Source organism: Salvelinus alpinus, chromosome 1 (assembly GCF_045679555.1).
Source record: "Salvelinus alpinus chromosome 1, SLU_Salpinus.1, whole genome shotgun sequence".
NCBI lineage: Eukaryota > Metazoa > Chordata > Actinopteri > Salmoniformes > Salmonidae > Salvelinus > Salvelinus alpinus.
Window position 1 is genome coordinate 116,375,940 of NC_092086.1, and position 14,644 is coordinate 116,390,583.

A 14,644-nucleotide genomic window follows, 5' to 3' on the forward strand; every position below is an offset into this window, starting at 1 on the left:
AACTGTCAAAATACATGAGCAAAATATAAGTCAAACGATCTTAGTAAAACCAACAGCCTGCTCTCTTTTCAATTAAAATGACGTAGGTAGAACCTAAAGCGAAATATACAGGAGTCTGTATGAAGATGTGAAACAACAGTGAAATTGACACATAGTCTTCACCTATTAAAACCTAATATGAAAGCACACGGTGGAGAGGGGGAGGGATCATACTGTGTTTTTACAGTATTATGCACGGTATGTCGTCCTACTCCTCAGGTTATTGGCAACTCGATGTGAGAAGTATTCTGAAGAGAAGTGAAGAGAGAAGAGAAGTGAAGTTAGCTGTTCTTTGAAATAACTTCCTTGCTAATAACTTCAACATACACTCTTAGAGAAAAAAAACAAGGTGTTGTTTGAAAAAAAATATTTTAGGTTCCATATAGAACCCTTTCCGCAGAAGGTTCTACATGGAACCCAAATGAGTTCTACCTAGAATCAAAAAAGGGTTCTCCTATATGGACAGCTGCAGAACCCTTTTGGAATACAGCCAGACTATGTTAGACAATGATAACAGCTCCTACAACCTCTGCCCTCTACTCTAGTGATACATCCCATGGGATTTATTTTTCTGAGAGTCAGAAACTCTATTTAACTTCTCATCTGCCGGACGGCCTCTTCTGTAGAATAGGCTAGCGTCACTGTCTGTCGCTGCAGTGGGTCCACCCCATGCAGAACCGGAGCTAAGAAAACCTACTGCTCTTAACACTCCTTATAGTATCAATTTTAGTTCGATAGCAATTTTTGTGGTTATAAATTACAATGCTAAGGATGTCCATCTCTTTTGCAGATACTGTCAATTCACCCCATGCTCCAGACACAGGCCACAGACAGCCTCTGAGTCTTTCTTATAAAGAGGGGCCAACGCTTCCTGTAAACCACATGAAGCAATTGGGGCCGGGTGATTCTGAAAGTAAAAGTCCCTCACAGTCACTGTTTACAGTCCAGTCAGTGTTGAAGTTGAATTTAAGGGAAATCTACTGTCTGTATGTGTGAGTCAGTGTTGAAGTGGAATTGAATGGACCGAGGGAGATTCCAACACAATCTCACACTCAATTCGGGCAAATATGTACAAAAAAATATTTCAGCAGATTTTATGCGTTTTTGTGTGTCTTAATTGGTGTGAACAGACACACATTTTTTGTGCGACTTCATTCATAGAAAAATACATTTTGGCGGGGGGGCTAATGTTATTAGAGCAATGCATGATGGGCAATGGTGTTCTACACTCCCTTTTTTTTTTGTGTCCCACATTTATTTATATAAAAACAAACGTGTTCACAACCCAATATTGTTAATCAACCAGGTTGTCACCCAAATAATTACGATATAATAGTAGCTTTATGTTGTTGTTGTTTTTTTAAATGAATGCTAATACTTTTTCCTATGCTTGTTTTCACTTAATACTTTGGGATACCGGTGCACTTAGAGTCAGACAAAGGTTTACGCAACACAATTTTCTTCATAGCGCGTTTAATGTAAGGCGATGTTGCTAGATTGGAGAAGAAAATACAGATGCTACTTTTGTGGTATCAATGAACCTATTTGATTGGGAAATGGTGATACGTTTTTTAGGATGGGAAATTGTAATACACACCATAATACACACACACACACAAGCACTTACACACATATACACACACTCACTTTGTTTGTTCTCATGTTATAGCCAACTCTTGACTTTTGTATGAATCATTTTTTTATAAAATATTTGTGTCTAGCTGTCATGTATTCATTATCTTTAACTGGTTAAAATGTTTATTGTTTGCATGTTGCAGTAATGATTAACATGGTAAAAATAATCGTACATTTGCTTGATTTAGCATTTGGTATATTTGTCATTTTTATACACATTCTGTATTTCCGCTGAAGAAACCAATAATTAATCATCACACTGCTGTAAATAAATGGGACACTTACTTTTAATAAAACGAAAATTGTTCTCTGTAAATAAATGGTGAGAAATATTTCGTCTGAAGCCTATCAGCTATGGGTTTCACAGCCCTATAATAATGATACAAGTTATATAAATAAGGGTCTACTCATCACCTCTGGGGTATAACATGTTGGGGAAAGTGGTATAGGAGAGTCTGATATATAACCCCTAACTTGAATTCAGTCTTCCCCAATGAGTACCAAGAGAGACCTAGCTTCGTCCTTCATGCCTGGGAAAGGTCTCGATTCTAATGGCTGTAGGAAATCCTCCTTCCTTCTCATTAGATCAGAACAGGATGGATTCAACAGTGATTCATATGACTGGTTTGGATCCTAAAAAAACAAAAAGGATAGTTGTGTTTTGCTGCGTAACACACTTACAATATGTGTCTACCTGTAACGCTCGTCGGAGGAAGTGGACCAAGGTTCTTTCATGGTTCATGGTTCTTGGTTCATGTTTCATGGTTCTTTATTAAAACCGAACACCAAACGAAACGACAAAAGAACAACGAACGTCACGTTTCTGAAGGCTACACAGAGCTAACAAAAAAATACAACATCCCACAACCTAAGGTGACAAAACAGGCTGCCTAAGTATGATTCCCAATCAGAGACAACGATAGACAGCTGTCCCTGATTGAGAACCACACCCGGCCAAAACATAGAAACACAAAACCTAGAAATAAAGAACATAGAATGCCCACCCCGAATCACACCAAACCAAATAGAGACATAAAAAAGTCTCTCTAAGGTCAGGGCGTGACACGACCCGTATGATGCGCATCATTGTCAGGTTATTTGACATATAAGCTTCAGTAACAACAGAACTCTGTGGTTGTAATAACATTTAAACAGGTCGTTTGTAAATGTGTAGAAAGTGTTTGTTTTGGGTCCACACTGGTAAGTTAAATTATATCAATTAGACTACAGTCACAGAGGATTTTCTTCTGAATCACTGGTCAGGGCATAACACTTTCCATTCAGCTTCAGGTAACTTTGATGTAAGTCTTGATAACACCTGTAGTAACTACTTCTATCTGTCACGCCCATTGTTACTTATCCATTGTTCACTAGACATATCAATGTAATGACACCCAACACAATGTTGAAAAACAGAACGCTTCCCGCCACTAGATCACATAACTAGACGTGAGCTGGACATGATCCCAACGCTGCCACCAGTGTAGCGGGAGAAAGTGAAAGGTGCAACAGGGACTCTAACCTGGGGCTCATACCCGGTTCTAACCTGGGGCTCATACGTGGTTCTAACCAGGGGCTCATACGCGGTTCTAACCAGGACTCATACGTGGTTCTAACCAGGACTCATACGTGGTTCTAACCAGGACTCATACGTGGTTCTAACCAGGGGCTCATATGTGGTTCTAACCAGGGGCTCATACGTGGTTCTAACCAGGGCTCATACGTGGTTCTAACCAGGGGCTCATACGTGGTTCTAACCAGGGCTCATACGTGGTTCTAACCAGGGCTCATACGTGGTTCTAACCAGGGGCTCATACGCGGTTCTAACCAGGGCTCATACGTGGTTCTAACCAGGGCTCATACGTGGTTCTAACCAGGGCTCATACGTGGTTCTAACCAGGGGCTCATACGTGGTTCTAACCAGGGCTCATACGTGGTTCTAACCAGGGCTCATATGTGGTTCTAACCAGGGGCGCATACGTGGTTCTAACCAGGGCTCATACGTGGTTCTAACCTGGGCTCATACGCGGTTCAAACCAGATCTCATACGTGGTTCTAACCAGGGCTCATACGTGGTTCTAACCAGGGTTCATACGTGGTTCTAACCTGGGCTCATACGTGGTTCTAACCAGGTTTCATACGTGGTTCTAACCAGGGCTCATACGTGGTTCTAACCAGGGGCTCATACGTGGTTCTAACCAGGGCTCATATGTGGTTCTAACAAGGGGCTTATACGTGGTTCTAACCTGGGGCTCATACGTGGTTCTAACCAGGGCTCATACGTGGTTCTAACCAGGGGCTCATACGCGGTTCAAACCAGATCTCATACGTGGTTCTAACCAGGGCTCATATGTGGTTCTAACCAGGGTTCATACGTGGTTCTAACCGGGGCTCATACGTGGTTCTAACCAGGGGCTCATACGTGGTTCTAACCAGGGCTCATACGTGGTTCTAACCAGGGGCTCATACGTGGTTCTAACCAGGGCTCATACGTGGTTCTAACCAGGGGCTCATACGCGGTTCTAACCAGGACTCATACGTGGTTCTAACCAGGACTCATACGTGGTTCTAACCAGGACTCATACGTGGTTCTAACCAGGGGCTCATATGTGGTTCTAACCAGGGGCTCATATGCGGTTCTAACCAGGGTTCATACGTGATTCTAACCAGGGGCTCATACGTGGTTCTAACCAGGGCTCATACGTGGTTCTAACCAGGGCTCATACGTGGTTCTAACCAGGGGCTCATACGTGGTTCTAACCAGGGCTCATACGTGGTTCTAACCAGGGCTCATACGTGGTTCTAACCAGGGGCTCATACGTGGTTCTAACCAGGGCTCATACGTGGTTCTAACCTGGGCTCATACGCGGCTCAAACCAGATCTCATACGTGGTTCTAACCAGGGCTCATACGTGGTTCTAACCAGGGTTCATACGTGGTTCTAACCTGGGCTCATACGTGGTTCTAACCAGGTTTCATACGTGGTTCTAACCAGGGCTCATACGTGGTTCTAACCAGGGGCTCATACGTGGTTCTAACCAGGGCTCATATGTGGTTCTAACAAGGGGCTTATACGTGGTTCTAACCTGGGGCTCATACGTGGTTCTAACCAGGGGCTCATACGTGGTTCTAACCAGGGCTCATACGTGGTTCTAACCAGGGGCTCATACGCGGTTCAAACCAGATCTCATACGTGGTTCTAACCAGGGCTCATACGTGGTTCTAACCAGGGTTCATACGTGGTTCTAACCTGGGCTCATACGTGGTTCTAACCAGGGGCTCATACGTGGTTCTAACCAGGGCTCATACGTGGTTCTAACCAGGGGCTCATACGTGGTTCTAACCAGGGCTCATACGTGGTTCTAACCAGGGCTCATACGTGGTTCTAACCAGGGGCTCATACGTGGTTCTAACCAGGGGCTCATACGTGGTTCTAACCAGGGCTCATACGTGGTTCTAACCAGGGCTCATACGTGGTTCTAACCAGGGCTCATACGTGGTTCTAACCAGGGCTCATACGTGGTTCTGACCAGGGCTCATACGTGGTTCTAACCAGGGCTCATACGTGGTTCTAACCAGGGCTCATACGTGGTTCTAACCAGGGCTCATACGTGGTTCTAACCAGGGGCTCATACGTGGTTCTAACCAGGTTTCATACGTGGTTCTAACCAGGGCTCATACGTGGTTCTAACCAGGGGCTCATACGTGGTTCTAACCAGGGCTCATATGTGGTTCTAACAAGGGGCTTATACGTGGTTCTAACCTGGGGCTCATACGTGGTTCTAACCAGGGCTCATACGTGGTTCTAACCAGGGGCTCATACGCGGTTCAAACCAGATCTCATACGTGGTTCTAACCAGGGCTCATATGTGGTTCTAACCAGGGTTCATACGTGGTTCTAACCTGGGCTCATACGTGGTTCTAACCAGGGGCTCATACGTGGTTCTAACCAGGGCTCATACGTGGTTCTAACCAGGGGCTCATACGTGGTTCTAACCAGGGCTCATACGTGGTTCTAACCAGGGGCTCATACGCGGTTCTAACCAGGACTCATACGTGGTTCTAACCAGGACTCATACGTGGTTCTAACCAGGACTCATACGTGGTTCTAACCAGGGGCTCATATGTGGTTCTAACCAGGGGCTCATATGCGGTTCTAACCAGGGTTCATACGTGATTCTAACCAGGGGCTCATACGTGGTTCTAACCAGGGCTCATACGTGGTTCTAACCAGGGCTCATACTTGGTTCTAACCAGGGGCTCATACGTGGTTCTAACCAGGGCTCATACGTGGTTCTAACCAGGGCTCATACGTGGTTCTAACCAGGGGCTCATACGTGGTTCTAACCAGGGCTCATACGTGGTTCTAACCTGGGCTCATACGCGGTTCAAACCAGATCTCATACGTGGTTCTAACCAGGGCTCATACGTGGTTCTAACCAGGGTTCATACGTGGTTCTAACCTGGGCTCATACGTGGTTCTAACCAGGTTTCATACGTGGTTCTAACCAGGGCTCATACGTGGTTCTAACCAGGGGCTCATACGTGGTTCTAACCAGGGCACATATGTGGTTCTAACAAGGGGCTTATACGTGGTTCTAACCTGGGGCTCATACGTGGTTCTAACTAGGGGATCATACGTGGTTCTAACCAGGGCTCATACGTGGTTCTAACCAGGGGCTCATACGCGGTTCAAACCAGATCTCATACGTGGTTCTAACCAGGGCTCATACGTGGTTCTAACCAGGGTTCATACGTGGTTCTAACCTGGGCTCATACGTGGTTCTAACCAGGGGCTCATACGTGGTTCTAACCAGGGCTCATACGTGGTTCTAACCAGGGGCTCATACGTGGTTCTAACCAGGGCTCATACGTGGTTCTAACCAGGGCTCATACGTGGTTCTAACCAGGGGCTCATACGTGGTTCTAACCAGGGGCTCATACGTGGTTCTAACCAGGGCTCATACGTGGTTCTAACCAGGGCTCATACGTGGTTCTAAGCAGGGCTCATACGTGGTTCTAACCAGGGCTCATACGTGGTTCTGACCAGGGCTCATACGTGGTTCTAACCAGGGCTCATACGTGGTTCTAACCAGGGCTCATACGTGGTTCTAACCAGGGCTCATACGTGGTTCTAACCAGGGGCTCATACGTGGTTCTAACCAGGGTTCATACGTGGTTCTAACCAGGGGCTCATACGTGGTTCTAACCAGGGCTCATACGTGGTTCTAACCAGGGCTCATACGTGGTTCTAACCAGGGCTCATACGTGGTTCTAACCTGGACTCATACGTGGTTCTAACCAGGGCTCATACGCGGTTCTAACCAGGGCTCATACGTGGTTCTAACCAGGGCTCATATGTGGTTCTAACCTGGGGCTCATACGTGACAAAGTGAGCTCTAACGACCATTGCCATCAAAGCCTAGTTTTCCTCTGGGCAGAGGCAGTAGGCCTACAATGCTGGCATATGTCTTGTTACAGTAGCCTAAGTATATAACATGATTGACACGACCGTAATAATCATCATGAACTGGCCTTGGAAGAACCATATGTGGAAGCCAACATAATTGATTATTTACCATGAACCTGTTTAACTGCATTGATATGTCTTAATTGATCATAGTCCAGACTCGTTATTGATATGTCTTAATTGATCATAGTCCAGACTCGTTATCGTTATTATAACCCTCAAAATTTTATTTTCCTACTCTCTCTGTCTGTCTGTCTGTCTGTCTGTCTGTCTGTCTGTCTGTCTGTCTGTCTGTCTGTCTGTCTGTCTGTCTGTCTGTCTGTCTGTCTGTCTGTCTGTCTGTCTGTCTGTCTGTTGCAAATGAGGTTGAGAGTTGAATCAACCATCTATCTTCCCCAAATGGTGTTAGGTACACGGTATAGGGAATAGGGTGTTAGGGAATAGGGTGTTAGGGAATAGGGTGTTAGGGTGTTAGGTACACTGTATAGGGAATAGGGTGTTAGGTACACTGTACACTTATACCTCTTCCTATGTCTAATTTTGTAGACTGGATAATTACTGTAACTTAATGACTGAATTATGGTCATCTATGAACATTTGAACATCTTGGCCATGTTCTGTTATAATCTCCACCCGACACAGCCAGAAGAGGACTGGCCACCCCTCATAGCCTGGTTCCTCTCTAGGTTTCTTCCTAGGTTCTGGCCTTTCTAGGGAGTTTTTCCTAGCCACCGTGCTTCTACACCTGCATTGCTTGCTGTTTGGGGTTTTAGGCTGGGTTTCTGTACAGCACTTTGTGACATCAGCTGATGTAAGAAGGGCTTTATAAATCAATTTAATTTGATTTGATTTGACTGAACATTCTCTCTATTGCTTTTTCTATTTGTTAGTCTGTGACGCTATCATCATATTATCTTCTCTGTTTTATCATCATATTATCTTCTCTGTTTTATCATCATATTATCTTCTCTGTTTTATCATCATATTATCTTCTCTGTTTTATCATCATATTATCTTCTCTGTTTTATCATCATATTATCTTCTCTGTTTAATCATCATAATATCTTCTCTGTTTTATCATCATAATATCTTCTCTGTTTTATCATCATATTATCATCATATCATATTACTTTGTTTGATCATATTATTATCTTCGGTGTTTATTCATCATATCATCATCTGTGTTTTATCATCATATCATCATCTCTGTTTTATCATCATATTTATATTCTATATCCCATAAATAGATTATTGTATAGAGATTAGTGATTGTGTTGGTGTCGGGGGATGGGTGACTCTCTCTTTCTCTGTCTCTCTGTCTCTCTCTCTCTGTATCTCTCTCTCTCTCTGTATCTCTCTCCCCTCAGAGGGAGATGCTTTTCTACTTCTAAGCCATATAGTGTCTGAGGTTCTGGCTCAGAACACCCTCCTAGCTCGTTCAGCTATGTTCCCTGCTACTTCCACCCACATCCCCACGTCCCACACACCCATGGAGGACAGCAAGACAACGGGACTTTGTGTTCTGTTTCCAATAAGAAAAGCTTGCTTTCATTTTCTGTCGCAAAAACGTTTTTGCTACGTTTAGTGTGCGCTAATGCTGTTTAGATACGACCGTATTTTACAGTAGGGATGAGGTATTTACGGCATAGTGTTCTTTAGTAGGTCAAACCCACCGCTGGTATGCGTAGCGAAAGAGCTCTATGTTCATGTCATCTGACCACAGCACCGCCTGGAGTTTGATAAACGGCACCGGCCCTTGGATTGGAACCGGTTTTATGGTCAGGTGACATGAAATTAGAGCTCTTTGGCCAGGCACACCAGTGGTGGGTTCGGTGTTGAAAAAACTGAAGTATATGCAGAAAGAAAATACCTCATACCTAAAATATGGTGGTGGATCTGTGATGTTATGGGGCTAGTAAGATTCCACTGGTCCTGGGGACCCATCAACAGCATCATAAACTTCATGAACCAAGTACCAAGGCATATTTGTTAAATGATATCTCTTTCTCTGAGCCATTGTATTAGTATAAAATAATATAATTTTCCCATTATGTTTTTTGCATGGAATATAACTCAGGATTGTGTTATTTATTTTCTACACTCTTTGTTTTGCTCATCATCATCATCATCATGGTGCCAGTCATTATACCTCTTCTTATGTCTAAAACCATAGTCCCTTTATGTCAAACTGTGATCTCTTTTTCGAGGATGTTTTGTTCTCTTTAACAGCCGTTTAGAGTTCTCAGCTTGGGGGAATTCACTAGCAGCGTTCCACCCACTTCACTCAAGTTGTGTTGCTGTTAGAAAAAGGGACATATCCTCAACAACTCAATATTGTACAACCTATTCCCTATATATAGTGCACTACTTTAAACCAGAGCCCTATGGAACCCTATTCCCTATATAGTGCACTACTTTAGACCAGAGCCCTATGGAACCCTATTCTCTATATATAGTGCACTACTTTAGACCAGAGCCCTATGGAACCCTATTCTCTATATATAGTGCACTACTTTAGACCAGAGCCCTATGGAACCCTATTCTCTATATATAGTGCACTACTTTAGACCAGAGCCCTATGGAACCCTATTCCCTATATAGTGCACTACTTTAAACCAGAGCCCTATGGAACCCTATTCCCTATATTGTGCACTACTTTAGACCAGAGCCCTATGGAACCCTATTCCCTATATAGTGCACTACTTTAGACCAGAGCCCTATGGAACCCTATTCCCTATATAGTGCACTACTTTAGACCAGAGCCCTATGGAACCCTATTCTCTATATATAGTGCACTACTTTAGACCAGAGCCCTATGGAACCCTATTCTCTATATATAGTGCACTACTTTAGACCAGAGCCCTATGGAACCCTATTCCCTATATATAGTGCACTACTTTAAACCAGAGCCCTATGGAACCCTATTCTCTATATATAGTGCACTACTTTAGACCAGAGCCCTATGGAACCCTATTCTCTATATATAGTGCACTACTTTAGACCAGAGCCCTATGGAACCCTATTCTCTATATATAGTGCACTACTTTAGACCAGAGCCCTATGGAACCCTATTCTCTATATATAGTGCACTACTTTAAACCAGAGCCCTATGGAACCCTATTCCCTATATAGTGCACTACTTTAGAGCAGAGCCCTATGGAACCCTATTCTCTATATATAGTGCACTACTTTAAACCAGAGCCCTATGGGACCCTATTCCCTATATAGTGCACTACTTTAAACCAGAGCCCTATGGAACCCTATTCCCTATATAGTGCACTACTTTAGACCAGAGCCCTATAGAACCCTATTCCCTATTATAGTGCACTACTTTAGACCAGAGCCCTATAGAACCCTATTCCCTATATAGTGCACTACTTTAGACCAGAGCCCTATGGAACCCTATTCCCTATATAGTGCACTACTTTAGACCAGAGCCCTATAGAACCCTATTCCCTATATAGTGCACTACTTTAGACCAGAGCCCTATAGAACCCTATTCCCTATATAGTGCACTACTTTAGACCAGAGCCCTATGGAACCCTATTCCCTATATAGTGCACTACTTTAAACCAGAGCCCTATGGAACCCTATTCCCTATATTGTGCACTACTTTAGACCAGAGCCCTATGGAACCCTATTCCCTATATAGTGCACTACTTTAGACCAGAGCCCTATGGAACCCTATTCCCTATATAGTGCACTACTTTAGACCAGAGCCCTATGGAACCCTATTCTCTATATATAGTGCACTACTTTAGACCAGAGCCCTATGGAACCCTATTCCCTATATATAGTGCACTACTTTAAACCAGAGCCCTATGGAACCCTATTCTCTATATATAGTGCACTACTTTAGACCAGAGCCCTATGGAACCCTATTCTCTATATATAGTGCACTACTTTAGACCAGAGCCCTATGGAACCCTATTCTCTATATATAGTGCACTACTTTAGACCAGAGCCCTATGGAACCCTATTCTCTATATATAGTGCACTACTTTAAACCAGAGCCCTATGGAACCCTATTCCCTATATAGTGCACTACTTTAGAGCAGAGCCCTATGGAACCCTATTCTCTATATATAGTGCACTACTTTAAACCAGAGCCCTATGGGACCCTATTCCCTATATAGTGCACTACTTTAAACCAGAGCCCTATGGAACCCTATTCCCTATATAGTGCACTACTTTAGACCAGAGCCCTATAGAACCCTATTCCCTATTATAGTGCACTACTTTAGACCAGAGCCCTATAGAACCCTATTCCCTATATAGTGCACTACTTTAGACCAGAGCCCTATGGAACCCTATTCCCTATATAGTGCACTACTTTAGACCAGAGCCCTATAGAACCCTATTCCCTATATAGTGCACTACTTTAGACCAGAGCCCTATAGAACCCTATTCCCTATATAGTGCACTACTTTAGACCAGAGCCCTATGGAACCCTGTAGGATCTCAAATTGAGCCTGTTTGCTACAGCAGAATGATAATCCTGCAGCATCAGGAAATTTTAATTATTATGTGTATTATAATTATTGGACTTTTTTTTTTCAAGTCTGACATTTCAAAGTGGAAATTACAAACGTTAGAAGCCTTTTTTTAAACCTTACAAGTTTGCTGTGCAGGAACATTCTCAGCATCAAATGAAGACCCTACATCTGTAGTGCACTATGTAGGGAATAGGTTATCATTTGGGACACATGGTGTTGTACGATTCATGTTCCAAGAACATGTTTTTAAACTGAGGGTCCATAGAGACTCTGGGAAAACAGATGGAACCCTATTCCTAGGGCCCTGGTAAAAGTAGTGCACTACTGTTGACCAGGACCCACACTGGGACAACAGATGTGAGTCTAAGTGTGTGTATCTCAAATGGAACCTTATTCCTAGGGCCCTGGTAAAAGTAGTGCACTACTTTTGACCAGGACCCATAGGGTAGTGCACTACTGTTGGCCAGGACCCATAGGGTAGTGCACTACTTTTACCAGGGCCCATAGGGTAGTGCACTACTTTTACCAGGGCCCTAGGAATAGGGTTCCATTTGAGATACACAAACTTAGACTAACATCTGTTGTCCCAGTGTGGGTCCTGGTCAACAGTAGTGCACTACCCTATGGGTCCTGGTCAACAGTAGTGCACTACCCTATGGGTTCTGGTCAAAAGTAGTGCACTACCCTATGGGTCCTGGTCAACAGTAGTACACTACCCTATGGGTCCTGGTCTAAAGTAGTGCACTACCCTATGGGACCTGGTCAACAGTAGTGCACTACCCTATGGGTCCTGGTCAACAGTAGTACACTACCCTATGGGTCCTGGTCAACAGTAGTGCACTACCCTATGGGTCCTGGCCAACAGTAGTGCACTACCCTATGGGTCCTGGTCAACGGTAGTGCACTACCCTATGGGTCCTGGTCAAAAGTAGTGCACTACCCTATGGGTCCTGGTCAACAGTAGTACACTACCCTATGGGTCCTGGTCAACAGTAGTACACTACCCTATGGGTCCTGGTCAACAGTAGTACACTGCCCTATGGGACCTGGTCAACAGTAGTACACTACCCTATGGGTCCTGGTCAACAGTAGTGCACTACCCTATGGGTCCTGGTCAACAGTAGTACACTACCCTATGGGTTCTGGTCAAAAGTAGTGCACTACCCTATGGATCCTGGTCAACAGTAGTACACTACCCTATGGGTTCTGGTCAAAAGTAGTGCACTACCCTATGGGTCCTGGTCAACAGTAGTACACTACCCTATGGGTTCTGGTCAAAAGTAGTGCACTACCCTATGGGTCCTGGTCAACAGTAGTACACTACCCTATGGGGCCTGGTCAACAGTAGTACACTACCCTATGGGTCCTGGTCAACAGTAGTACACTACCCTATGGGTCCTGGTCAAAAGTAGTGCACTACCCTATGGGTCCTGGTCTACAGTGGTACACTACCCTATGGGTCCTGGTCTAAAGTAGTGCACTACCCTATGGGACCTGGTCAACAGTAGTGCACTACGCTATGGGTCCTGGTCAACAGTAGTACACTACCCTATGGGTCCTGGTCAACAGTAGTGCACTACCCTATGGGTCCTGGCCAACAGTAGTGCACTACCCTATGGGTCCTGGTCAACGGTAGTGCACTACCCTATGGGTCCTGGTCAAAAGTAGTGCACTACCCTATGGGTCCTGGTCAACAGTAGTACACTACCCTATGGGTCCTGGTCAACAGTAGTACACTACCCTATGGGTCCTGGTCAACAGTAGTACACTACCCTATGGGACCTGGTCAACAGTAGTACACTACCCTATGGGTCCTGGTCAACAGTAGTGCACTACCCTATGGGTCCTGGTCAACAGTAGTACACTACCCTATGGGTTCTGGTCAAAAGTAGTGCACTACCCTATGGATCCTGGCCAACAGTAGTGCACTACCCTATGGGTCCTGGTCAAAGGTAGTACACTACCCTAAGGGTCCTGGTCAACAGTAGTACACTACCCTATGGGTCCTGGTCAACAGTAGTACACTACCCTATGGATCCTGGCCAACAGTAGTGCACTACCCTATGGGTCCTGGTCAAAAGTAGTGCACTACCCTATGGGTCCTGGTAAAAGTAGTGCACTACCCTATGGGTCCTGGTCAACAGTAGTGCACTACCCTATGGGTCCTGGTCAAAAGTAGTGCACTACCCTATGGGTCCTGGTCAACAGTAGTACACTACCCTATGGGTCCTGGTAAAAGTAGTGCACTACCCTATGGGTCCTGGTCAACAGTAGTGCACTACCCTATGGGTCCTGGTCAAAAGTAGTGCACTACCCTATGGGTCCTGGTCAACAGTAGTGCACTACCGTATGGATCCTGGCCAGAAGTAGTGCACTACCCTATGGGTCCTGGTCAACAGTAGTACACTACCCTATGGGTCCTGGTCAACAGTAGTACACTACCCTATGGGACCTGGTCAACAGTAGTACACTACCCTATGGGTCCTGGTCAAAGGTAGTACACTACCCTATGGGTTCTGGTCAAAAGTAGTGCACTACCCTATGGATCCTGGCCAACAGTAGTGCACTACCCTATGGGTCCTGGTCAAAGGTAGTACACTACCCTAAGGGTCCTGGTCAACAGTAGTACACTACCCTATGGGTCCTGGTCAACAGTAGTACACTACCCTATGGATCCTGGCCAACAGTAGTGCACTACCCTATGGGTCCTGGTCAAAAGTAGTGCACTACCCTATGGGTCCTGGTAAAAGTAGTGCACTACCCTATGGGTCCTGGTCAACAGTAGTGCACTACCCTATGGGTCCTGGTCAAAAGTAGTGCACTACCCTATGGGTCCTGGTAAAAGTAGTGCACTACCCTATGGGTCCTGGTCAACAGTAGTGCACTACCGTATGGATCCTGGCCAGAAGTAGTGCACTACCCTATGGGTCCTGGTCAAAAGTAGTGCACTACCGTATGGATCCTGGCCAGAAGTAGTGCACTACCCTATGGGTCCTGGTCAACA